We start from the raw sequence: 25,477 nt of genomic DNA on the forward strand, positions 1-25,477 counted from the left end.
CTCACAGGCATTCCCTCATAAGCATGCCCTGTGGTTTATCTCTTAAATAAGTAGCTTAGGTCAAGCTGAGGATCAATACTAAATATCAGGGCTGGCTTATGCAAGAAGATGCACAAAGAACGAGCGGCTAACACATAAGTGCCAGTATCCTCTAGTAGGTTTCCGCTATCCTTAGCACTGTTCTTTTTAAACGGTTCTTTAATAAAAAGAATTATTGCTTATCAATGACTGCTTAATTCATTGGATTCAACATCAACCAATAAAATTATTTTGCTGAGTCTTTCATAACCTATGAAAGTTCTGAAATGAATATTTGGAATATCTGGGTGAATATTCTGACAACCTTAGCTGTTTAGTTTCACAATAAGATAACAGCCACCTGAAGTCAGCCCAAAGGCAGGTGAAACTCGTTACAATTCTCAGAGTTATTCTTTGGAGAGCCACTGGTTATGATAAGGGTCTGTAAATGACTAGAAGACATTGCCATGCCTTTCAAGAGGGAGGCATTTGCTTACATCACAGACACCTCTTGTCACAAAGAATAAAACCTAAACTTTCAGATGAATGCAAAGGATAGACTTTGATCTGGTCCAAATTTACAATTGCCATTTACAGATCTGAGGTCCTATGCTGTAAGATTTCAGTAATTCAATTCAACAGTATGCATTATGGTTCAGCAGGCATGACCTAGATACAGGAAAACGCAGGGTCTACAGGAACATTAAAAGATAAAGTATGTCATTCTGGGTGAATTTGCCCACAGTAGTGTGTGTAGACACATGAGTGTGTGTGTGTGTGTGTGTGTGTGTGTGCGTGTGCGTGTATGTGTGTGTGTGTGTATGTGTATGTATGTGTGTATGAAAATTGAAACCTGTGATAGTTTTTAACTGAACAAATACTTCAAAGAATTGATGTTAATAATGAAAAGCTTGTGATCTCTAACACCTGATCATGTATGGTAACTGTGCATGCTTACTGCGCCTGTGTAGGTCTCTGTCAAAGGTCTTTTTTTTTGGGGGGGGGTTCTTTTTTTCGGAGCTGGGGACCGAACCCAGGGCCTTGCGCTTCCTAGGTAAGCACTCTACCACTGAGCTAAATCCCCAGCCCCTCTGTCAAAGGTCTTTAACTGAAATAGTGCTAATGTGCCACTCATTCACTTTCAAACATGATGGAAATACACTCAAACAGTAGATCTACATAAAATAATTATGAAAGTACAAAATATACAATACATATCAAAGGAGCAAAATGCTAAGCACAAAAGTAGAATAAAGTTGCATTCCCAAGCCAATTACAACTGGACACAACTTAGTTTTCTTTAGCTGCCCACATAGTGAAAGAGCATAAAAGAACAATTTTATAGTGATAATTTTTCTCTCCAAGACTCACAGAATTCTAAATTGCCAAAATCTCTTCTATTTTCCTACAGGCTTGAAACAATTGAAAGACATAATCCCAGAGCTCACACACAGCAAGGCTGGTAATATCCACGGGCAGGTATCCCTGAGAGTATGCTTGAGGACTGCAAAGGCTTCTCTAGAATAAACTATAGTCAACGGGAAGCTGGTAATATGCTGTCAGAATGTTGGAGAACCAGGAAGTTTGGTAATATAACAGAGTTGTGGGCCTTCTTGCTAATATCTCTCCGAATGGTCTAAATCCTAGAACCCAAAGGCCGAAGACTCTTGGATACAGCAAAGTGTCCTTTACCTTTTTGATCTATTTAGATACCAAAGGGGATTGGTGATGGTTGATCTGTACAGAGTTCCCTGAGTCAGTTGCACATCAGTTCCATACCATTCCCACAGATGCACCTCAGAACGCTTTCCCAGCCATCTGAGCATTCTGTAGCCCAGCCAGCCAGGTAAATAAAACTGCTCAGCACACAAGCTATCCCAGAACCATACAGTCAGTGTGTGCAATCCTATCCTGCCTTTTGTAATTCTCATTCTTAATTAGTCTAGCTTCTGCTCATAATGAGATTGCCTTGGAGGAAACGTTTGACTTTGGAACTCCAGATGGGTACCTCTGTACCAACACTGCTTTATTGCTCTCATTGACTATTTTTATCTGTGTCTTCACTATCATTTTGCATTTCTGACAAAATAAAAAGAAGAGACCAGCAACATAACTCAGCAGATTAAAGGCACTTGCTGCCAAGTCTGATGACCTGAGTTAGATCCCCTAGACCAGAGGTTCTCAGCCTGTGGGTTTTGACCCTTTTAATAGTTAAACAACCCCTCCACAGGAGTCACCTATGACCCCTGGAAAACATAGATATTTACATTATGATTCATAACAGTAGTTAGATTACAGTTATGAAGCAGCAATGGAAATACTTTTATGGTTGGGGGTAACCACAACATGAGGAATTGTTTTAAAGAGCCACAACATTAGAAAGAGTAAGGACCACTCTGGTAGACCCACATGACACAGGAGAGAATTTACTTCCAAAAGCTTTCCTCTGAACTTAATATGTGTGCTGTGGCACATATGAACATATATATATACATATATATATATATATATATATATGTATATATATACACACACATACAATATATACGCACACACACAAATAAATAAATACATGTAATTTAAAAATAAAATAAATTTTAATAGAAAAAGTTTATATATGATTTAGGAATAATTGAGTTTGAATATACATACAAATAAATATTCATAATTTAAAAATAAGATACATTTTTTAATAAAAAAAGTTCAGAAATTATTTACAAATAATTGAGTTTGAAGGACACCAGGAAAATCTTGCAAACCAGCTAGGATGGGATGCACAAAAAATGGCAGGCAGAGGCAGTAGTGTGCATGAAAGTCTGTAAGCAAAATGAGCATGGGTTATCAAAGAGACGACACTTCCATATGGAAACTCAATGCTCACTTCATCACATACGTATTATGAACCATATGGTTATAGAATATGCTAGAAAGAAGCAGAAGACGTGGGGGAAGCTAAGGGCTCTCAGAGGCACTGCTGGTGTTCATCTAGTAGTCATTCCTCCTTCTAACAAAACACCATTCAGAAACCCATTTGCATTTTAATCATGAGCCTCAGGCTTTTCCCAGACTGGCATACACATGAGTATGTCATGCAACTACTCGAGGCTGGGGAAATTCTAGCCTTATTCTTATGATACCTCATATACTTACATGGGTTATTCATTTCCCACTAACTGGGATAACCACAAACGGGGTCATCAGATAATAATTGTCATCTGTTGAGTGTGCTAAAGGTCGCCCCATAGAGTTGGGATTTCAGAACAAACTTCATTTCTGGATAGGTTATTTCAATTTGAATGAATTATTCCATTTTTTTCCAGTAGTATCAATAAGTCCTTGGAAGCAATGGGTAGAACAGGTAAGAAGTATTCATTACACACAATAGAGAGGGAAGATAGAGAAGGGGACAGATGAAATAATAAAAGCTACTGTTAAGCGCTCCTTTCCTCTCTACACCCTGGTCCCAAAAGAGAGCATGCCTTATGACCTAGTATTCTTCTCCCAGGTGGAGATGGTCCCAATCATGCTGGATTCACCATGATGAAAGCTCAGCTATCGCAGGATCTCTGCATTATATGCACCTGCTCATTGATAAACCAACAGAACACAGAGGTGGATGTGGGGTGATATGAGTCTCAGACTAAGCATTCTCTAAGTGCACAGGAAAGGTTTATAGCTAACCATCTGTTTAGCCGTCCCAGTAAAGACCCATCACATCAGTTTTCCACTGGTCCCGTGACCTAAGATTGGTTGTCTCACACAGAGTCACTGGCTCTGTGAACAGGACATCTTCAATCTCTCTCCCAAGGCTAACACGATTCACACTTCACTTCTTTTTCCTCCATGCTCTTCCAATTTGTTTGCATTTTTTATTTTCAAATAAATATGATGCCTTTAAAGCACTTTCATAGCCACTAACTGCTTAGCAGAATTATTTATTCTTAATTGCACTCAGGGCCACACAGTTTTGTCTTAAGCTTACTCTTGTGTGATATAAATTATCCTGGTAAATTGTCATGTGCTGTTTGTAGTTGTAGAAATTAGACTCTGGGTGTTAAAACAGCTCCTTTATTCCAGACCCCAGCATGTTTATCTCAGTTGTAGTCCAAGATTCCATGTCATAGGGCAGGCTGGATCTTGGCTTTGAAACATGGGTAGGAGAATAGCAAACAGGTAAGGGCATTGAGATCTCTGCTCTGAAGAATAGCTGGAATTATTCTAATTGATGTGACTATCACCAATCCTAAAATAGAAAATTGTCTGTGGTCAGAATAAGAAGCTGGCAAATTGTCCTGCTCTTGACAGAAATAATTCATTTGGCAAGTCCATCCAGAGTGTGTCTACTGGGCTTCCACAGTCATGACTGCTGGATACTGTCAGTTGATCGGATGTTGCTTTGAAGTCTGTCTGCTGCTTGTTATTTGTTCTTTTATTTGCTATATACTTAATTTTCTTGCTTATTTAAACACAAACTCAATACTATCATGAATGATTGTGTGTACAGAACATCTCAATTACTCTAGAATAGTGGTTCTCAACAATGAATGGCAACTTCTTTGGTGGTCAAATGACCCTTTCACAGGTGTTGCATATCAGATGTCCTGCATATCAGCCACTTATGATTCATAACAGTAACAAAATTACAGTTTAGTAGCAAAATAATTTTATGGTTGGGAGTTACCCGCAACAGCAGGAAAGCTGAGAATGACTGCTCTATAATATACAATCTGAGATCAGAATTTTATCAATTTGTTCCCTATTTCCTCAATGCCCAGAAAAGTGTTGAGCAAAAATTAACATTCAAGAAATATTATAAGTGAACAAATACATCTTATTGTCTAGAGACCAACTATGTGAAGCAAAATCAGCTCTAAAATTGATTAGTGTGTTTTACAAAGCACTGGATCCTGAATATCATTGTAGTCTGTGTTTTCTTTGTCAAGTGTGTCTGTTTGGAGAGAGCAGTATGTTCTTAAGTTTATTAGATTCAAGGTAAAGATCAAGAACTTTAACATTTTTCCTTTTCCTTTTAGGAACTAAATTGCCCTTAGCAATTGAAGATTTAAGAGCTAGAAAGGAGGGCTGGAGAGATGGCTCAGCGGTTAAGAGCACTGACAGCTCTTCCAGAGGTCCTGAGTTCAATTCCCAGCAACCACATGGTGGCTCACAACCATCCATAATGGGATCCGATGTCCCCTTCAGGTGTGTCTGAAGACAGCAACAGTGTACTTACATACATGGAATAAATAAAATAAATCTTTAAAAAAAAAGAGCTAGAAAGGAGGAATAAAATGACAGGTCAGCAACTAAGAGCTCATACTGTTCCTAACAAAGGAGACAAGTTTGTGTTCTTGCACCCAGAATGGGCAGCTCACAACTGCTCATACTCCAGTTCTGAGGGGAATTGACACCCTCTTCTGGCCTCTACAGGAACCTTCACTCAAGTATACACACACACACACACTTAAAGTTTCTAAATAAACCATCAAATAGCTGAAACAAAGGTGTCTAATATTCAAGAAATGTTTTACTCAGCTCTAGCACTGGCATGATACCTGGACCTTCTGAGCTGGGTCTGCAGTGAACTGTTTCTCTGGGAATAGCTGTGCTTCCTTAAGAGGACCAGTCACTGCTAAGGATCTCACTTCACAGGTCATGTAATGCAGAAAAGGCTTCTGATGACTACAAATCTTTATCTTTTCTTAGAATTTCTATCAAAAGACATTTATATCATTCTTCTAGGAAGCTTACTTGGATTCTCTTTTTAACCATCACGATTCAGCCTTCATGATAACTGGTTGTAATAGCTTCACACAGAGAACTAGCTTCATTGAAGCAAAAAATAAAGGAATGAACAAAGTAAATAGCAAAACAAAACTAAACCTATTAGAGTGCTCACTGTGAAATGCAATGCCAATGATGTGACTGGGGAAAATGTTAAATGTCACTGAGTTCTGAAAATCCCTGCAATGCCTTCTCTGTCTCCAAGTTCCATGACCCTTTGTTGGCCTTGAACTGCCCTTTGACTCTCTGAGTTGTGACAAGCATATCCATGCACTCCTGACCAGCACAAAGCACAGAGAGGATTCAATATTTTGTGGGGGTGGTGGATATGACTTTGAAATCACCCTGGTGTCCAACTCATACCATGCATGTAAACTCACTCTATCATGGAAAGTGATTCTGCTTCTCTGTGACTCCTGCTCTCTCGCTCTCTAAGCTGCCTACTAAGGAGTAAACTTTTCAGCACAACTAAGGCCATTTTTAATGAAAGAATCCATTCTTAAAGAATAACATCTGCTATGGCCAAATTTTTCTTCTGATATGTTTATTCTTGTTCATACATGAATATATTATATGAAAGTCACATATGGCAGGATTGTTTGTATTTTAAGCTTAACACTAAAAATGCAAAGAATTAGAAGTCTAATCCCAAGGTCATCCCTAAAATTATACATATGTATACAAACCCACACACATGGACACTAGAATGACCACAGAGAGCAAATGCTGATCTGACTCCCCACTGTGCCTTAGAAAGGGTAGCTTTAGCAATTCAACACACTACTAATTTTTCTAGGCTAATGTAGTCATTTGCATATATGCATGAAATACATATGCAGTTTTGATACTAACAAAACTATGTGAAACATATTGTTCTGTAAGATTCTTCCCATTAACAACAATTTACTACCAATTTACTTTCTGGATAGTTCAGTCATCTCACTGTAGCTATAGGATTTTCCTTTCCATGAAAGCAGTTGGAGTTAATGGCACAGGAAATACCATCCCAGTCTCCACCGCAGTCTCTCCAGCCTTTGCTAGTATATGTTCTATGATGATTAGTCTCTTTCAAAATGATTTGGTGATGATATATATTTCCCATGAAACGACATTGAAAGCTAAGAAGAATCCGTGCCCAATTGCCTCCTCACATGTGTATCACGAAGACAGTGGATGCTAACTTGAGGGTGAATTTGAGAGCTAATCTGCAGTCCTTTCAAGCAGCATCATGGCACAGAGGATTCTGCATTTGTTCTCAGTCAGCTTACCAGTTTGATTGACACTATGCTGCCCAACATCGTTATCTAATCTTTATCTTGAATGTCAGTCATGAGCAGCAACAAATGGATGCTAACGTGTGTCTGGAGAAGCTCTACAAATCAGCCCATAGCCCCATTTCTAGACAAGACAGCATAAGAGCTGCCTTTCTTTTCCTGCTTCTCAAATACTTTTAGTAATTAGCATTTTTATAGCTTTAAAGTGGCACCATTTTTCTCACTGTAAATATTTAATTCCATAATGCAAATAACCAGCATTATAAGAATGTACATTTTTCCCATTTAAAGCCTCAAGAAAGTGATTAAAATTTCAATGAAATATGTCATGCAAAATATGCATATTTCAAGAATGTGAAACTGTAAAACATATACTGTATGCAGATACTTTTTCTAAACACTCTTCTAATTTAAGGGTTTTATCTATTACAGTTTCACAGAGAATCAAAATTCAATCCTATGTTTATTCTGTGGAGTAAAACTAGAAGTCCTAGCTATTTTTAATTCTGAATTGGTTCTTAATAAAGGTCAAAGGCATCAACAAAATCACTGGTAAAATTGAGCATTGTAAATATTTTTTTGTATTCTCCAGTATTGTTTTCAATAAATGATCTTTTGGAGATGGAATCTTGTCATTTGTCGCCTCACTTTGTGGCGTGATATTTTCCTCTGGACCTTGATGCTGCATCAGGATTGCTGTTATGGGAAATTTCTCTGAAATGATTTTTACCCTTACAAGGCCTTTGGTGAGATTTTCCTCCTTGTCCATCTCCCCCTGCTAAAAAAATATAGATGGCAATGTAAGTATGCCAGATAAGGACCAGAACTTGTCAGTAATTTAGACATTTTTTTCCAGGCAACTTTTATCATATTTTATTTTCATAAAGAACATACCTTTCCAAAATGAAAATTTGTGCCACAAGACAGCTAGAACTGGCTACTGCTTGTGCTTCTGTTAAACATCAGCACAGGAAGGAACACTGCAGAAGATCCACAAATGAAACTTTCAACAGAGGCCATATACAGATACAGGAAGCTGCCCAAATCATCCTATATTTAAGAAGCATATCTATTACAGTTTCACAGGAAATAAAAAACCACTCTGCTTGTTGTCTCAAGAAGGCATTTAATGAGGAAGTTGAGTGCATATTAAGATGTTCACAGGTCTCATGGGAAAGGCAGCTATTAACCCATGAGTAAAAAGGAAAGCTAAAATTTAGAAATAGAAATATATCCCATGGAGGGAAAATGGTGAGAAAATGCATTGACTGCCTTCAGGTAATCAACACATTCAGGGATACTGAGACGCAGGGTCACTCCCACCAAAGCTCACACAGAAGACACTGTAGACCTTCCATTCTTGTCAGCAGAGTCTTTTGTTCTTCTTGTCAGAACAAACGCCAACTTTAATCCTATGTCTTGGCCTTTTTATGGGTGAAAATGTAAACATATCAGCAAAACTCTGGAGCGTTTAGCCCCCAGGCTTCAGACACAAGGAGGTATCACGGATAGGAATGGTTCTGGACCTCATCAGAACACATCTCATTCAAAAGTTCATTAGTATGATTTCTAAGATCACAGACAGGGTCTCTTTAGAGACCCAGAAACATACATGCATCTCAAATTTAGCTGACACTGTTTCCCTTTGAAACTTATTTGGATGTCCCAGTTAGACACACACACACACACACACACACACACACACACACACACACACACACACACCACAAAACACAAAACAAAAAAAACCTCCAAAATTAACATTTCTAAAGATGACAGCTTTGTTAGAATTATACTCTTAGATAAACCTGTTTTCATAACAAAACTCAGGAGAGCAGACCTACTACCTCTCTCTGTTTAGTTGCTAGAGTTATAAAAGAAGGAGAATGAATTATGAAAGTTGGCTAGCACTTTCTTAGTGCCAAGCCACATTAACACCATTTCCTTCCTCTTGGGTGATATGTGCATAGAAGATGATTAATGTGTTTTCAATCTGGTTAGGAAGTTTTGGATAACCAAAGTCCTTGTCAGTTTTATTGAATCATTCATGAAATTGATTTGAATTTGTACAAGATTCTCTCCATCTTCAAAGACTAATTTAGTTATTTGAGGATGAATTTTTTGGCAGTTTTCAAAGTATATTATCTGTCTCTATTTTAATGAGCCTCAGGTTTATATAATCTTTGGTAGTTTCTGGCAATGTTATTCTCAGTGTCTATGGATTTCAGAAACTTAGGCACCAACTTTTCATTTTTAACATTTGGTTTTTAGCTCCAGAGTTTTATAAAATATCTGCCTTAAATTATACTTATATCTTAATCCCAAAATCACCACCATGCTATAGCAAAACTATATCTCAATGTTACTTCATCCTTCAGCATATAAAAAATTAAAAAGATAGTAAGATACAACTATGCATCAAGTAGAATGACAAATTTAAAAATCTTACATTGCATATTGGCAAGGATGTGAAAAACATTGGGACTTTTTATAAATATAAATTGCCAAACTATTGGCAAACAGTTTGACAGTTCTTAAAATATTCAATATATACCCATCAGATAGCCCAGCAATTTTCTTTGTTAAATATTTACTGAAGAGAAATGAAAGCAATTACTCAATAAAGATTCATGCATAATCATAAAGCTGCATTTGTAATAGCACAAACATAAAATAAACAACAAATGACAACCAACAGATAAACGGTTAAGTAAATGGAATAAACCATTAAACATTCACCTTGGCAAATGGATGTTAAGGTAGTTATGCTGAGTGAGTAGCGCTAAACAAAATGAGTAAGTGTTGAGAGTCTCCATTTACACATAATCCTAGAAAATATATGGTATCTATATGAAAAAGAAACATACAGGGATTTGGGATAAAGGAGTTGGAGAATCAAGAGAAGCATGTTGGGCTTTGGGATTTAGGAATAGGTATGTTATAACAATCATGCATGAATTTCCTGAAGAACAAATTAAAATAAAAATAATCATAGGCCTGGCTTAATTAGATTTTCTGTCTGGGGTTTGTTATTCGTTACTTTTCTGTGGCTGTGAGAAACCAACTTGACCTATGAAATGTATAAAAGAAAAATTTTATGTGGGCTTCAAGCAACTCATTCAAGGAGTAGGAGTTCATAATTGTGGGCATGCTAGCAGGCTGGCACACATGGTGGCTGGAACAATGGAACAACATCTGGGAGCTCACATCTTCAATGGTAATGGAAAAGACAATGCAGAGAGAGCATTCTAGAAGTTTAGTAATGCCAGTGACTTACTTACTATAAAGCCAGAATTCCTAAACCCCTTCAAATACCACCACCAACTCGGGATCAAGAGTTCAATGGTCTAACCCTATATGAGATATTTCTCATTCAAATCATGACAGCGCACTTCTGGTCTTCTGGTACCAATTTTTAATTCTGCTAAGAATCTGAAATTGTGATCAAACATCGTGACTAAAAACAATCTAGGTAGAAAAGGGTTTTAATTTCATCTTAAAACTCTTAGATTACAATCCATCACTAAGGGATTCTAAGGCAGGAATTCAAGCAGGCACAGAAACAGGAACTATGAATAAGGTAGCTTGCTGGCTTGCTACTTCCAGTTCCTTTTCTTATATCCCACAGGACCACCTGTTCTGGAGTAGCCCATCCATAGTGGACTGGACACTCTCGCATCAATCGAAAGTCAAGAAAATGCAACAAAGACAAGCTTATACACATCAAAACAATACTCTTTCTTCAATTGAAGTTCCATCCCTTCAAGTGACTCAAATTTGTGTCATCTTGACAAAAATTAACCAGCATTTGGTTTCTTATGAAGTTCAATCAAAAGTCCAACAGGGCTACCGTTAAATCAAAGGTAGCAGGAGGATCCTCTTCCAAGCTGGCTAGGCACATGGCTGATGGCAGATGATCTTGTTTTCTTTCAATGGGTTTTTTTTACATGAATTTGCTTCTGTGTCTTGTACACAATTCAACTGAAGGAAAAAGAAGAAATCATGTCTTTTAATTAATCATCTTTTAATTGCCGTGCTATCACTTTAGCCATCCTGATGTTCAGAGACCAACCCTGGACAATGTGGGGAAACACGACTCACAGGATTCCCTGTTTGATTTCCTGCCCTAATTGCTTTCAATGATGAACAGTACGTTAAATAAATCCTTTCCTTCCATTTTTGTCATGGTGTTTCATCACAGTGATAGTAACCATTACTAACATACCCTCTTTGCCAAATAATTGAAGAGTTGCAGAAAAAATTAAATCTAATATATGAAAAGAATCAGAATTTGACTCAATCTCTTCAGAACTCGTTGACCTCCAGGATCTTTACTGAAGGTTTTAGACATTATGTATTGATATTATTTGAGACACGAAAAGGTTCATTGCAATATTAAGACAGGAAGAACTAATAGAAAGGCTCATTGGCTTCTTATACCAAATATCCATTCAGAGTCACATAAGGCTTGTAAAGTAACAGTCTAAAAGATAAGGTTTTGAAATAAATCAGATCACTATACTATATATGAGTATAGATAAAATAAAATATTAGCCTCAGTTTTACTTCTTGTACATAATGTTAACAATGAACTAAGCAATTAAAAAAAACATACTTTTTTTCAAAAGGAGACCGGAAGCCCTTTGTCTCAGTTCCCAGCTCCCACAGGTAATTCCTGGGAACACAATTAGTCAAGATGGCCAGGGGATCAGACAGATAATCTTCCCTCTCCTTCTTTACCTTCAATTACAATATCCAAGTCTCAACCCCAGATTTGTAGCAGACCATCTGCTATGATCTCTTCCTCTCTGAGGAAGGAGGAGAGGTCTACAAAGATCTTAGTTGGACAGCCAGCTTTCTTCCCTGAAATGGACAGACCTTCTCAACGTCCTACCTCTTTCTAACCCATCCCTATTCTTTCATGTCAGCTCCTAATACCTAGAAAGAGACTCTATCCTAGACTCCAGTGGCCAAAACTGGCCGGATGTCAGAAGCAATCTTTACCATGTAACCCATAGCCACACACTCTCCTGAGCACCAGAGAGTGCAAAATAAAACACAGAATCAAACACAAATCCACAAAACACAAGACCAAATATCAACATCTAGAATTACAATCATCTCAAATCCAGATGCCTAAATGCCAGTATGAAAACCCAATTAACATCCAGAACATATGTCTCCACTGGAGACCAGCAACCCTACTACAGCAGATCTTAGAAAACACAATATAGCTGTCCACAAGACAAGAACTTCAAATTAGCTATTGTAAATATGTTCAAGGATCTTAAAGAGCTTGTAAATAGATTAATAAAATATGTGTGTCTCTGCATCTACATGAATACTTGTGGGTTTTTTTCCTGTGGTTCTCTTGTTTCTATTTGTTTTGTCTTATTCCAAATTCCTTGTTTTTTGTTTATCTTCTAATTTAATTTTATTATTATTATTGAGAGGCCTGTTTGTTTTCTGAGACTCAAAGATCATGATGTATTCTGATGGAAGGGGAGAGAATAGAATGTCAGAAGAGTTAGGAGAAGGAAGCTGTGATCAGAATATATTGAATGGGAAAAAAACTGTTTTTAATACAAAAAAGAATAAAACAGATTGAAGAGAATATTAATTTAGTAAAGTGATTTAATCTTTGTATTTCTTGTTTTATATTTTAGTCATGAGCATTTTTCAAAGGTTTTCATGCTTAAAGTTAATCATTATGTTTCTAAAAGAAAACCTTTCTCTTCTTTGCAATTAATTTTATTATGACAAGCTGTTGCTTTCATAAACACTCACTCAGGCATGCTAAAATTGATTGGAAATATACTAGACTGTCAGAGTGCTTCATCCAGGCAGGTAGAAGTGGTTCAAAGATTCAACATGACCTATTAATCTTGCCCAGAATCAGAGTTTGGTTCCCAGCACCCAGGAAGCCCACACTAGCCCATACTGCCAGGGTATCTGATACTGTTTTGGATGTGTGACACCTATACACATACCACCAAAAGACAGACTTGCCTACACATGATTGAAAATAAATCCCCAAACCTTATCCACCACCACATGCAGATTATAGGTAAATAGACTGTGAACTTTGTGCTGAGGTGGATGTGAAGCAAGATGGATACTACTCCATTGCTGGTGGGAGTAAAAGTTTGTACAGCCACTGTGGAATATGGCAGTTCCTCAGAAAATTGGGAATCTATTGACATCAAGACTCAGCTACACCACTTTTTGGTGTATATCCAAAGGATGCTTCATTCTAACACAAGAACACTTGCTCAATTGTATTCACAGCAGCTTTATTCATAATAGAAACTGAAAACAACCTAGATGTCCTTCAAACAAAGATTGGATTTTAAAAAACATGGTGTTTTTACAAAATAGAGTATAACTCAGCTGTTAGAAAATATCATATCATAAAATTTGCAGGCAAATGGATAGAAGTAGAAACAATCATTCTGAGTGAGGTAACCCAGACTAACAAAGACAAACATTGTATGTAATCACATGTAAGTGAATATTAGCTGTTAAGGAAAGGATTATCATGACAAAATCAATGCATAGATGGAGAGATGTTAAGTAACAAGGAGGGTTCAAGGTGGGGATGGGGGAGATGCATGGATCTCCCTAAAAAGGGGAAATAGAATAGATTTAGTAGTTTGACTGAGATGAGTGGGAATGGGAATTAGGAGTAGCAGAAGGGACAGGAAGGGATAAAGGAAGAGGGTACTGAGAGGGTCAACTGAAATTTGGGTCCACTTAGAGTCAACATAGAAATCTAGTGCAGTAGAAACTCCCTGGAATCTATGAAGGTGACCCTAGTAAAGATTCCTAGTACTGAGAGGTAAGGAGCCTGAACTGGCCATCTTTTATATTTAGGCAAGTTTTCCAATGGAGGAACTGGGAAGCCAAGCAAGCCATAGAACTTTCACCACACAATTTGTCCTGCCTGAAAGATATGCTGAGGTAAAGGTGGCACAGAAATTCATGCCATGAGGGGAAGCCCATGCCTGACACTATCTGGATGACCAGAAACCAAAGGCTAGATAGCCCAAAGACCTGGTATAGAACCAAACAGGACTGTCAATAAGAAAAAAAAAGTCAGTGAAATAATTCCTAATGATATTAGTTATACTCATAGATTGTTGAGTAATCCAATTGTCATCAGAGAGGTTTCATTTAGCAGCTGATGAGAACAAATGAAGACTCAAAGCCAAACATTAACAGAGCTCAAAGAACCCCATGGAAGAAGGATTGTAGGAGCCAAAGAGGTCAAGGACACTACAAGAATCCTGTCCACTCACTGTGGTTAGGACAAAACCGCAACCAACAGATAAGATCTTTACCAATCCTACAACAGATAGAGGCCTTATATCCAAAATATACAAAGAACTCAAGTAGTTAGACAGCAGGGAGACAAATAACCCTATTAAAAATGGGGTTCAGAGCTAAACAAAGAATTCACAGCTGAGAAATGCCAAATGGCTGAGAAACACCTAAAGAAATGTTCAACATCTCTAGTCATAAGGGAAATGCAAATCAAAACAACCCTGAGATTCCACCTCACACCAGTGAGAATGGCTAAGATCAAAAACTCAGGTGACAGCAGATGCTGGCGAGGATGTGGAGAAAGAGGAACACTCCTCCATTGTTGGTGGGATTGCAGACTGGTACAACCATTCTGGAAATCAGTCTGGAGGTTCCTCAGAAAATTGGGCATTGAACTGCCTGAGGATCCAGCTATACCTCTCTTGGGCATACACCCAAAAGATGCCCCAACAAATAAAAAAGACACGTGTTCCACTATGTTCATCGCAGCCTTATTTATAATAGCCAGAAGCTGGAAAGAGCCCAGATGCCCTTCAACAGAGGAATGGATACAGAAAATGTGGTACATCTACACAATGGAATATTACTCAGCTATCAAAAACAATGACTTTATGAAATTCATAGGCAAATGGTTGGAACTGGAAAATATCATCCTGAGTGAGGTAACCCAATCACAGAAAAACACACATGGTATGCACTCATTGATAAGTGGCTATTAGCCCAAATGCTTGAATTACCCTAGATGCCTAGAACAAATGAAACTCAAGACGGATGATCTAAATGTGAATGCTTCACTCCTTCTTTAAAAGGGGAACAAGAATACCCTTGGCCTACACTGTGGTTAGGACAAAACGGCAACCAACAGATTGGGAAAAGATCTTTACCAATCCTACAACAGATAGAGGCCTTATTTCCAAAATATACAAAGAACTCAAGAAGTTAGACCGCAGGGAAACAAATAACCCTATTAAAAAATGGGGTTCAGAGCTAAACAAAGAATTCACAGCTGAGGAATGCCGAATGGCTGAGAAACACCTAAAGAAATGTTCAACATCTTTAGTCATAAGGGAAATGCAAATCAAAACAACCCTGAGATTTCACCTCACACCAGTGCGATTGGCTAAGATCAAAAACTCAGGTGACAGCAGATGCTGGCGAGGATGTGGAGAAAGAGGAACACTCCTCCATTGTTGGTGGGATTGCAGACTGGTAAAACCATTCTGGAAATCAGTCTGGAGGTTCCTCAGAAAATTGGACATTGAACTGCCTGAGGATCCAGCTATACCTCTCTTGGGCATATACCCAAAAGATGCCTCAACATATAAAAGAGACACGTGCTCCACTATGTTCATCGCAGCCTTATTTATAATAGCCAGAAAATGGAAAGAACCCAGATGCCCTTCAACAGAGGAATGGATACAGAAAATGTGGTACATCTACACAATGGAATATTACTCAGCTATCAAAAACAACGAGTTTATGAAATTCGTAGGCAAATGGTTGGAACTGGAAAACATCATCCTGAGTGAGCTAACCCAATCACAGAAAGACATACATGATATGCACTCATTGATAAGTGGCTATTAGCCCAAATGCTTGAATTACCCTAGATCCCTAGAACAAACGAAACTCAAGACGGATGATCAAAATGTGAATGCTTCACTCCTTCTTTAAATGAGGAAAAAGAATACTCTTGGCAGGGAAGGGAGAGGCAAAGATTAAAACAGAGACTGAAGGAACACCCATTCAGAGCCTGCCCCACATGTGGCCCATACATATACAGCCACCCAATTAGACAAGATGGATGAAGCAAAGAAGTGCAGACCGACAGGAGCCGGATGTAGATCGCTCCTGAGAGACACAGCCAGAATACAGCAAATATAGAGGCGAATGCCAGCAGCAAACCACTGAACTGAGAATAGGTCCCCTATTGAAGGAATCAGAGAAAGAACCGGAAGAGCTTGAAGGGGCTCGAGACCCCAAAAGTACAACAATGCCAAGCAACCAGAGCTTCCAGGGACTAAGCCACTACCTAAAGACTATACATGGACTGACCCTGGACTCTGACCCCATAGGTAGCAATGAATATCCTAGTAAGAGCACCAGTGGAAGGGGAAGCCCTGGGTCCTGCTAAGACTGAACCCCCAGTGAACTAGTCTATGGGGGGAGGGCGGCAATGGGGGGAGGGTTGGGAGGGGAACACCCATAAAGAAGGGGAGGGGGGAGGGGGATGTTTGCCCGGAAACCGGGAAAGGGAATAACACTCGAAATGTATATAAGAAATACTCAAGTTAATAAAAAATTATAAGCCCGTGGGGGGAAAAAAAATAAAAAAAAAAAAAAAAAAAAAAAAAAAAAAGAATACCCTTGGCAGGGAATAGAGAGGCAAAGATTAAAACAGACACAGAAGGAACACCCATTCAGAGCCTGCCCTACATGTGGCCCATACATATACAGCCATCCAATTAGACAAGATGGATGAAGCAAAGAAGTGCAGGCCGACAGGAGCCGGATGTAGATCACTCCTGAGAGACACAGCCAGAATACAGCAAACACAGAGGCGAATGCCAGCAGCAAACCACTGAACTGAGAATAGGACCCCCGTTGAAGGAATCAGAGAAATAACTGGAAAGCTTGAAGGGGCTCAAGACCCCTTATGAACAACAATGTCAAGCAATCAGAGCTTCCAGGGACTAAGCACTACCTAAAGACTATGCATGGACTGTCCCTGGACTCTGACCTCATAGGTAGCAATGAATATCCTAGTAAGAGCACCAGTGGAAGGGGAAGCCCTTGGTCCTGCTAAGACTGAACCCCCAGTGAACTAGATTGTTGGGGGGAGGGCGGCAAAGGGGGTCAGGATGGGGAGGGGAACACCCATAAAGAAGGGGACGGGGAGGGATTAGGGGGATGTTTGCCCGGAAACCGGGAAAGGGAATAACACTCGAAATGTATATAAGAAATACTCAAGTTAAAAAAAAAAAAAGAATCCTGTCCACTGACTCAAGTACTTAGGTTTCATAGGGACCTGAAGCAACAACCACAGTCATCATGCCTTCATGGCTCTGAGGTAGGTCCTCCAAATATATGTTATAGCTTGATATTCTTGTAGGACTCTTAACAATGGAAGTGGAGGCATCTCTAACTCTTTCACCTCCTTTTGGGTTATCTTGTTCAACCTTGATAAGAGAGCTTGTACCTAGTCTTATTGTAACTTGTTAAGCCATGTGTTGGTTACTATCACTGAGAGGCCTGCTGTTTTCTGAAGGGAAATGGAGGAGGTGTAGATCTGGGGGAGAAGAAAGATAGAAGATAGAATGTTATGAGTGGAGAGAGGAAAAACTAGTCCAGTTGCAATGTATGAGAAGAATTAATTAATCAGTTAGTTAATTAATTAAAACAACTAAATAAACCACCTCCTCAAATACAATGCCTTGTATGCAGAATTTATGTAAATGGACTGTAAACTGCATGCTGGGAAACTTAGCTCTGTGTCACTAGCTCTGATTTCCTCAGGGGGCCTATTGATAAGAAGTCAAAGAATAAACTAGTCAAGTTCTACATCAAGCCTAGTTCTACAATGACCAACTATACATATGCAACTCACATGAGTATTTTATATTTCTCTTTCTTTTTTTTTTGGTTCAAAGGGGAGTTGATTATTTTTTGGTAATAAATGGGACTATCTGAACTAGGCAATCTTTTTAATTTGGATGTTTTAAATTATAGCAGAATTAAAATCAAAGTGACAGAACAAATTTTTAAAAAGGGTGTTGGAGAAGTTTATCTACATGAGAATTCTTCCTCTTTTACATAGAAAGGACTTCTGTCAGCCCAGATGCTAATATTCCTTAACTGGCACTGACTGATTGTTCTAAAAATAACATTGTTCTATCATACTGTCTATGGAAATGAGTAACTTACTTTCATATGTTGTACCATTCATCCATTCCTTTATTTTGGTTGGGTAATGTGAGAGAAGGCCATTCCCTCCAAATTCCATGGAATGGTCTCTATAATAACAGTTTTTCTTACTGAAATAAATAAATAGATTTTAGATACATAAAATTTTCTGGCTGCACTTTCTACATGTTAATGAGCATATTAAATAATTCTTATGACTTGGTTTTTCATATGGGATCAATCATCTTTTAGCTTTGTGTATCTTAAATGTGAAGGTTGCCAGTATTAAAATATTATGCACAACTGTTATTCATTTCATGGTATGATTGTTTACAACTAAAGCTATAAGAAGCTTAAGGAAAAGCACTTTGCTATAAAACTTTTCTTATCCTAAACATAATTCTCAGAGCAGTGTTCTCAACCAGTGTCAATCAACAATATCAACCAACCAGACCCCCCGCCCCCAGGAATGGACCCATGGCTCCAGCCGCATATGTAGCAGAGGATGGCCTTGTCTGGCATCAATGGGAGGAGAGGCCCTTGGTCCTGTCAAGGCTTGATGCCCCAGTGTAGGGGAATGCCAGGGCAGGGAGGTGGGAGGGAGTAGGTGGGTGGGTGAGCACCCTCATAGAAGAAGGGGGAGATAGCAGGTTTCTGATGGGGAAACTGGGAAAAGGGATAACATTTGAAATGTAAGTTAAAAAAAATCCAATAAAAGAAAAAAATGTCAATAAATAAATAAATAAAGCCATAAGGATAGTGCTATTTGTTAACTAACTTCAGAGGCACACCGGAGACTAAATGCATCCAAGAAGTATCTGCACGAAGACATTCTACACAGCCTGGTGTCTGCATTGCCACAGAGAAAGGGAAGTATCTAGGAACGTGATGTTTATGCTTTCACAGGACCAAGAACAGGCCGGGCTCACTTTTGGGTTACTACACTGTCTGTTTGAGTATAAGTGGTAAACATTGTGAATGGTGTTTAAAGTATGACCGAACAGCATTCTTACTCAGAGCAAAGAAGTGAAGGGGAAAACACATGACCAGAAAACCATGAAAGATTGACATATTGTGAAAGCATCAATCAGACTAAGTTATACAGTGAGATATATCATTCTTCAAGCAGAATGTAAAATCACTTATGAAGATTTTGTCAGAGTTGTTTGGGTTAGGCAAGGCAAAAGTGGAGCAGCTAAATCTCTATTTTCAGGTGTATGGCAAGAATGCATAAAATTGAAACTTATTATGATTTCCTTTTGTTCATGGTGTACAGAATAAAATAAAATAGCATTAAATCAAGTCAGAGGCAATTTAGGTTAGACTTAAAATCATCTGTGGTCTCAAAATAGAAAGCAAGCATACGCCCTCCAGTGGGACACTCAAAACTCTGGCTTTGATGGTAAACAAGAGGAAGAAGAGGAATAGAAAAAAAATCAAAACAAAACAGAAGAGAAAGAGGAGAATGAGAAGAGGGAGGAAGAGTTTGTATTTCTAGTTCTGAGCTAAACAGTTGTATTTTCTTACTGTCCTTCATATCAACTATGTTAATCATTTCTACTCTTTATTTCTTTCCATTGTCTTTTACAAGGGGGATTCTTAGTCTAACCCAGAGGATTCCTAAACCATCGCCAAGAAAAAGCTGAAAGGAGATCGAACTGAACTTAGAATGGGCCATGCAGGACTCATGATGTCTCTCTCATAGGTGGGGTATAGCTCACTGCCTGATTATTTGGGTTCGGGTATTGGTAAAAACAGGGAGACGATTACATGTACAGGGAACTGTATAGTAAGATCATGCCTTCCTGTGTGGAGTCAACATGATATCGGGGCCACAAATGAGGTAAAGAAGCACGAGTCGAGTTTAATGGAGACTTGGATCATTGTTGGTTGCACATAAAAATGTGAACATTGTTAATGCTAGGAAACAGGGCAGAAAAATACTTGATAAATGTTATTAATTTTCTGCTTTTCAGACCATAAGTAAACATGGATGGATACATATACATATATTGCTGAAGCTTCAACCCTATGACCCTAGCACAATCGACAGAAAGAGATGTGGTAAGCATGGAAGGGCAAGAAAGTAGAACCTACCCAGCAATGAAGGGTCCAGAACTGCGTTTTCTAAAGGAAGAGCAGATTCACCCAAAATACGGTCTTTCCAAGAAGTGAGGCGATTTATTTATGGCCCCAGGACAAGTACATGGTTGCAGGGAGACTGAGTGGTTTAAAATAGAGCAGAGCTGCCTGATTCTGTACATCAAATGGACAGGTCGTTGTTGAACCTAAGAAACCAAAAGTGATGGACGTGTTTACTACCATAAGATTGATGGGATGTCTATTGTTTGTAGAAATGACACAACAAAGGTCTTGACCCAGAATGAGGCAAAGAGCTAGGAGATGACTTTGGTTTTCATGCAAATAAATGAGACCCCTTTCCCCTTTTTTCTCTCCTCTTTTCCCCTTCCTCTATCCTGTCAAATCTTATGATATAGTTTCTTTTCTTGAGAGACACTTCAGAACATTTCACAACTTTTGGTATATTTCCTCTCTGTTCATTTCTGCTCCTCATTTAAACAAGTTCTTTGAAAACTGAGAGCTTGGCATTGTTCTTGTCTTCCTGAAAAGGATCTTCCCTCCCACAATTGTTCTTCCCTTAGAAATGCTGATTGTGATTTCTCAAAAGACATTTTATTAAATGTGTCTTTTCATAGCTTTTTACAGATCCAAAAACAAAAATAACACGATTTGATATAATAATTTCTGAAGAAAGGCATTTAGAAAGTTTGACTCATGGGAAGGTAGAAGGCCAATTTCTGAACTTTATTAGGCACTTGTTAGGCAAATTATTCTTTTCCATTTGAAGATCATTGACCAGGGAAAAGTAAGATTTGCCCCGGATCTCTCTGTCTACAAACCATTAATCCACTTTATCTTTTAATCATTTTTTAGTTCACATTGCAGATGGGAATAATTCTCTGTGCTTAAGGAAAGTTAAAGTTTATCTTCAACAACAAAACCTCAGACAGTGTCCTGTAAAACTCTGGGTACTGTGAGACTTGGCTGCAGTCATCATATCCAAGTCCAGTAGCCAACCAACATTTGGTTCTTTCTAAAGGACCCTTCTAAATTTCCCTAAAAACTTAGTTCTTTAAGTCATATGTGGCCACACTCATCTGTATTCTGGTATTCAGTAAGAGTAGATATAACTTGATGTTAGGGGTTTTACTTATAAGCAATGTACCATCATCTGCCATCAAAATAGGTAGATACATATTAAATAAACAGATATTTAGAATATGCACATCTATTTAAAAATTTCTAGTAAGACACACAAACACACACACAAACATACACAGGGTGGAGATAGGGGCAGAGAACTACAGATGAAACAGGGGCTGATTCTGCCTGTATGGATCATTCCTTTTAGATTTCGAGGCTAAAATATGTTCAAGCACAGACAGGCAAGCAAACAGTATGATGTTATTTCAACAGTGTATTCCCATTGTCATTCTCTTCTAGATTCTTTTTTTTTTTTTTTTTTTTTTTTGGTTCTTTTTTTCGGAGCTGGGGACCGAACCCAGGGCCTTGCGCTTCCTAGGTAAGCGCTCTACCACTGAGCTAAATCCCCAGCCCCCTCTTCTAGATTCTTATACAAAGACACAAATCAAACAATAAGATGGGAAAGGAGAGGTGCTCCTAGAAGTCAGCTTAACTATTTCCCATTGGATGCACAATCTTAGCCACAACAAAAGATGCAAACTGGACCCTTTCTTAGGCTCTTTCTCTGGTTTCTGGACATCAGAAAGTCTTTCAATGTCTTCTGTTACAGAGTAAAAGTTTAGGGACACATCTCATGGCCCGTCTTGGCATTCGAGTACCTCTAATCCATTACTCTGCTCACAGCAGAATCACCTCAGTGCTGAGCTCAGCATCTCTCAGCACATCAGTTTACATCATTGAGTTCAAGTGTTTCTAATCACCTTTGAAAATGTGTCTTATAGAACTTGGGATTCTTGTTAATGTTTTGCTTAAGACTTCGCTCATTCTGGAAGCTCAGCAATTCTGTGCAAAACATATAGGAAGTCACAGATAAGGGACATTGATCCGCTGCACCTGGGCATGAATGTTATTCCTCTTAAACTAAAAGAATAGTGATTACTTGTATTTGGAGGACAGAAGTGACCTAATAAATGATTCTTCAATACTTGTTGGGACAAAGTGGAGGCACCAAGGAAATAGATAAATCATGTCAGCGGCCTGGAGGTCTACAAAGGACACCTTCACACTGTGCCCTCAAGTTGGGCGGACTTACCAGAGGCCTATTTCAGGAAAACCTAAAACTTTAATAAACCAGTTTCAATTTTGACAGGAATTGATGATGATTCTTTCTAAATCAATACATCTTAGTTAGTGTTTTATTGCTGTGAAGAGACTCCATGACCACAGCAACTCTTATAAAGAAAAACATTTAACAGGGGCTGACTTACAGGTTCAGAAGTTTAGTCCATTATCATCATGATGGGAAGAATGGCAGCCTGTGGGTTGACTTGGTGCTGGAGAAGAACTACAAGTTCTTCGTCTGGATCTGTAAGCAGCAGAGAGAGTGACAATTGGTATTGCTTGAGCATTTTAAACCTCAAGCTCCCAGGTGGCATACTTCCTCTCACAAGGCCACACTTAGCCCAACAAGGTCATACCTCCTAACTGTGTCACTTGCCATGAGCCTATTGGGGGGGCATTTTGATTCAAACCACTACCTTCCACTCCCTGAACCCTTCGAAAAAGGTAAGACCCCCCTCATCATCCCCCAAAAAAGCCAGCAAGGTAAACTCCAAATTCTGCAACTCCATTTCTGATGTGAAGATTCACTTCAGATCTCCAAATCATTTCAGCTTTGTTAACTGCAACACACTCGTACTTTGGGCTGTTCTCGTTCCCTGTTAAGCAGCTTTTCTCTGCAGGAATCCCATGGTTCTGACATCTCCAAGACAATCTAGGCTTTACTTTTCACTGCATCTCACTCTGTATAGGCAACCATGTAGGGACATCCCTCACCTATGTCTGGCCTCAACAACTTTCCTTACCCATAGATGGGGATTCCACAATCCCTTTCTTTGACCCTTGACTCTAAAGCTGGAAGCATGCTGATGAAGCTGCCAAATTTTGGTGCTGGCTGAGACTGGAACATGGCCTCCTCATTCCATTACAATTTCATTGACTTTCTGTTTCTGCTTTTGATGGTTTCCTTCACTGCTTAAGCATGGCTGCCTAGGCTGACCCCAATCTTAGAGATCTGACAGCCTCTGTCTTCAGAGTGCTGGGATAAAGGTGTGCACCACCATGCCTGACACTAAGTTTTCCTTTAATTCCTTTTCACAAGCTGAGCTGGGTGGGGTCTTGCTCTGAGGTCAACACTCTCTTTATTCCACTTAGTATTAGGCTTTTTTTTTTCTTTTTCTTTTTTTTTTTTTTTTTCGAAGCTGGGGACCGACCCCAGGGCCTTGTGCTTGCTAGGCAAGTGCTCTACCACTGAGCCAAATCCCCAACCCCAGTATTAGGCTTTTTAAAAATATGTTTATATTTCCTGGTGCCTCCTTTCTCCTCAAACTGTGTGTTTTGTATTTTTTTCCGTACTCAGCATGATCCTTTACATTATAGATTTGCATATAGCATGGCCACTAGTAACCAAGCAACATAGTCAATCCTATGCTATCTGGAAATCTCCCCTGCTAAAGCTGTCAATCTATAATTCTCCACTTTAACATCAGGCAGATTAAAGGTTTATTTTTTATGGGGTGGTAGGGGGAGACAAGGGCAGAAAGCAGTCACATTCTTCATCAAATATTACAAGAATGTTCTCCAGGCCACATATTAATATTCATCTCTGAAACCTCTTGAGCTGGGTCCCCACAGTACAAATCACCCACAGCACTGCTGTCTTCCACACATAATAGCCCACTGTGCCCTGCCTGATGCAGTCAAGTGGTTCTCTAATCCGAAGTCCACATTCCTCCAAACAGAAGCCCAGTCAGGCCTATCACAGTGATAATTTTAGCTCTCCAGTTAAAGTAGGGGCTTCTGGAGGTCAGATGATTAATGAAGTTTTGGCTAACATCCAACTCACAGAAGGTTCGGTGTGTCACCAAACTCATCCTGCTATTTCCCCAATTCCGGAATGTATAACTAGAGTTAGAAGTTGTACTTAAAAATTCTTAGACGTTGGAAGAATCTTCACATTGGTTGCCTGACCTGCAGGATTGAGGGCTATTATGATTGGAAAGGCTACATGGAAGCCTTTACAGTTGCCTCAGCCAAAGAAATAATGAATGGAAAACAGTATCACATCCCTGGAGGAACCACAAAAATTAGTACGCACGCACCATAAAGGACTTGAAACAGTCAGGGGTGGTGGTTCTCATCTCTTCTCTCTTTAACTCTCCAATCTGGCCAGTGCAGAAGACAGGTGGATCACGGAGAATGACAGGAACTATCAAAATCTCAGTCAGGGAGTGGCTTTGACTGCAGCTTCTGTACCAGACGTGGTGGCCTTATTTCATTATCACCTCTCCTGTACATGATATGCAGTGAAGGACCTACCAAACACCCTTTTCTCAGTACCTGTCTGTTAGGATGACCAGAAACAGTTTGCTTTAATTTGACAAGGCCAGAAGCATATCTTTACAGTTTTGCTTCAAAGACATATTATCTCTCCTGCCCTGTGCTATAGTTAGTTAGAAAGGATCTCCATTATCTGTCTCTCCAACACAATAACACATTGGTGTACTATATTGATGACATCAGGCTGCTTGTACCAAGTGAGAAGGAGAAAGCAACTGCTTTAGATTCCTTGGTAACAACTATGCATATTAAGATGGCAAATAAATCTAATCAAAATTTAAGGGCCTTCTACCTCAGTGAAATTCCTAGGAGTCCAGTGCGGCATACAGAAATATTCTTTCTAAGGTGATGGATAACTTACTGTATATCACCATCAGAAAGTGAGCCAATGTTTAGCAAACTTACTTGGATCCTATTCAATCGGGTGTGTTACTCTGGCCTCTATACCAAGTGATACAGAACGCCACTAGCTTTGTATGGGTCCTGGAATAGGAGAAGGCTCTTCAAGAGGACCAGGGTGCTATATAAGTTTCTTTACCACTTGGACTATT

General features: G+C 39.0%; 1 long non-coding RNA gene across 2 annotated transcripts; it reads right to left on the reverse strand.

The window, feature by feature from the left end:
• Window positions 1-9,703: 9,703 nt before the first annotated feature.
• On the reverse strand, window positions 9,704-23,808 carry LOC108352956 (uncharacterized). 2 transcript variants are annotated; one of them, XR_005494209.2, is made up of 3 exons: window positions 22,796-23,808; window positions 20,400-20,590; window positions 9,704-11,057 (listed from the first exon to the last, which is right to left on the reverse strand). It is a non-coding gene; the product is annotated as an uncharacterized LOC108352956 (long non-coding RNA). The 2 variants fall into 2 exon arrangements; XR_005494210.2 differs by lacking the exon at window positions 20,400-20,590.
• Between the last annotated feature and the right edge of the window lie 1,669 nt (window positions 23,809-25,477).

This window comes from Rattus norvegicus, chromosome 15 (genome assembly GCF_036323735.1).
Source record: "Rattus norvegicus strain BN/NHsdMcwi chromosome 15, GRCr8, whole genome shotgun sequence".
NCBI classification, from domain to species: domain Eukaryota; kingdom Metazoa; phylum Chordata; class Mammalia; order Rodentia; family Muridae; genus Rattus; species Rattus norvegicus.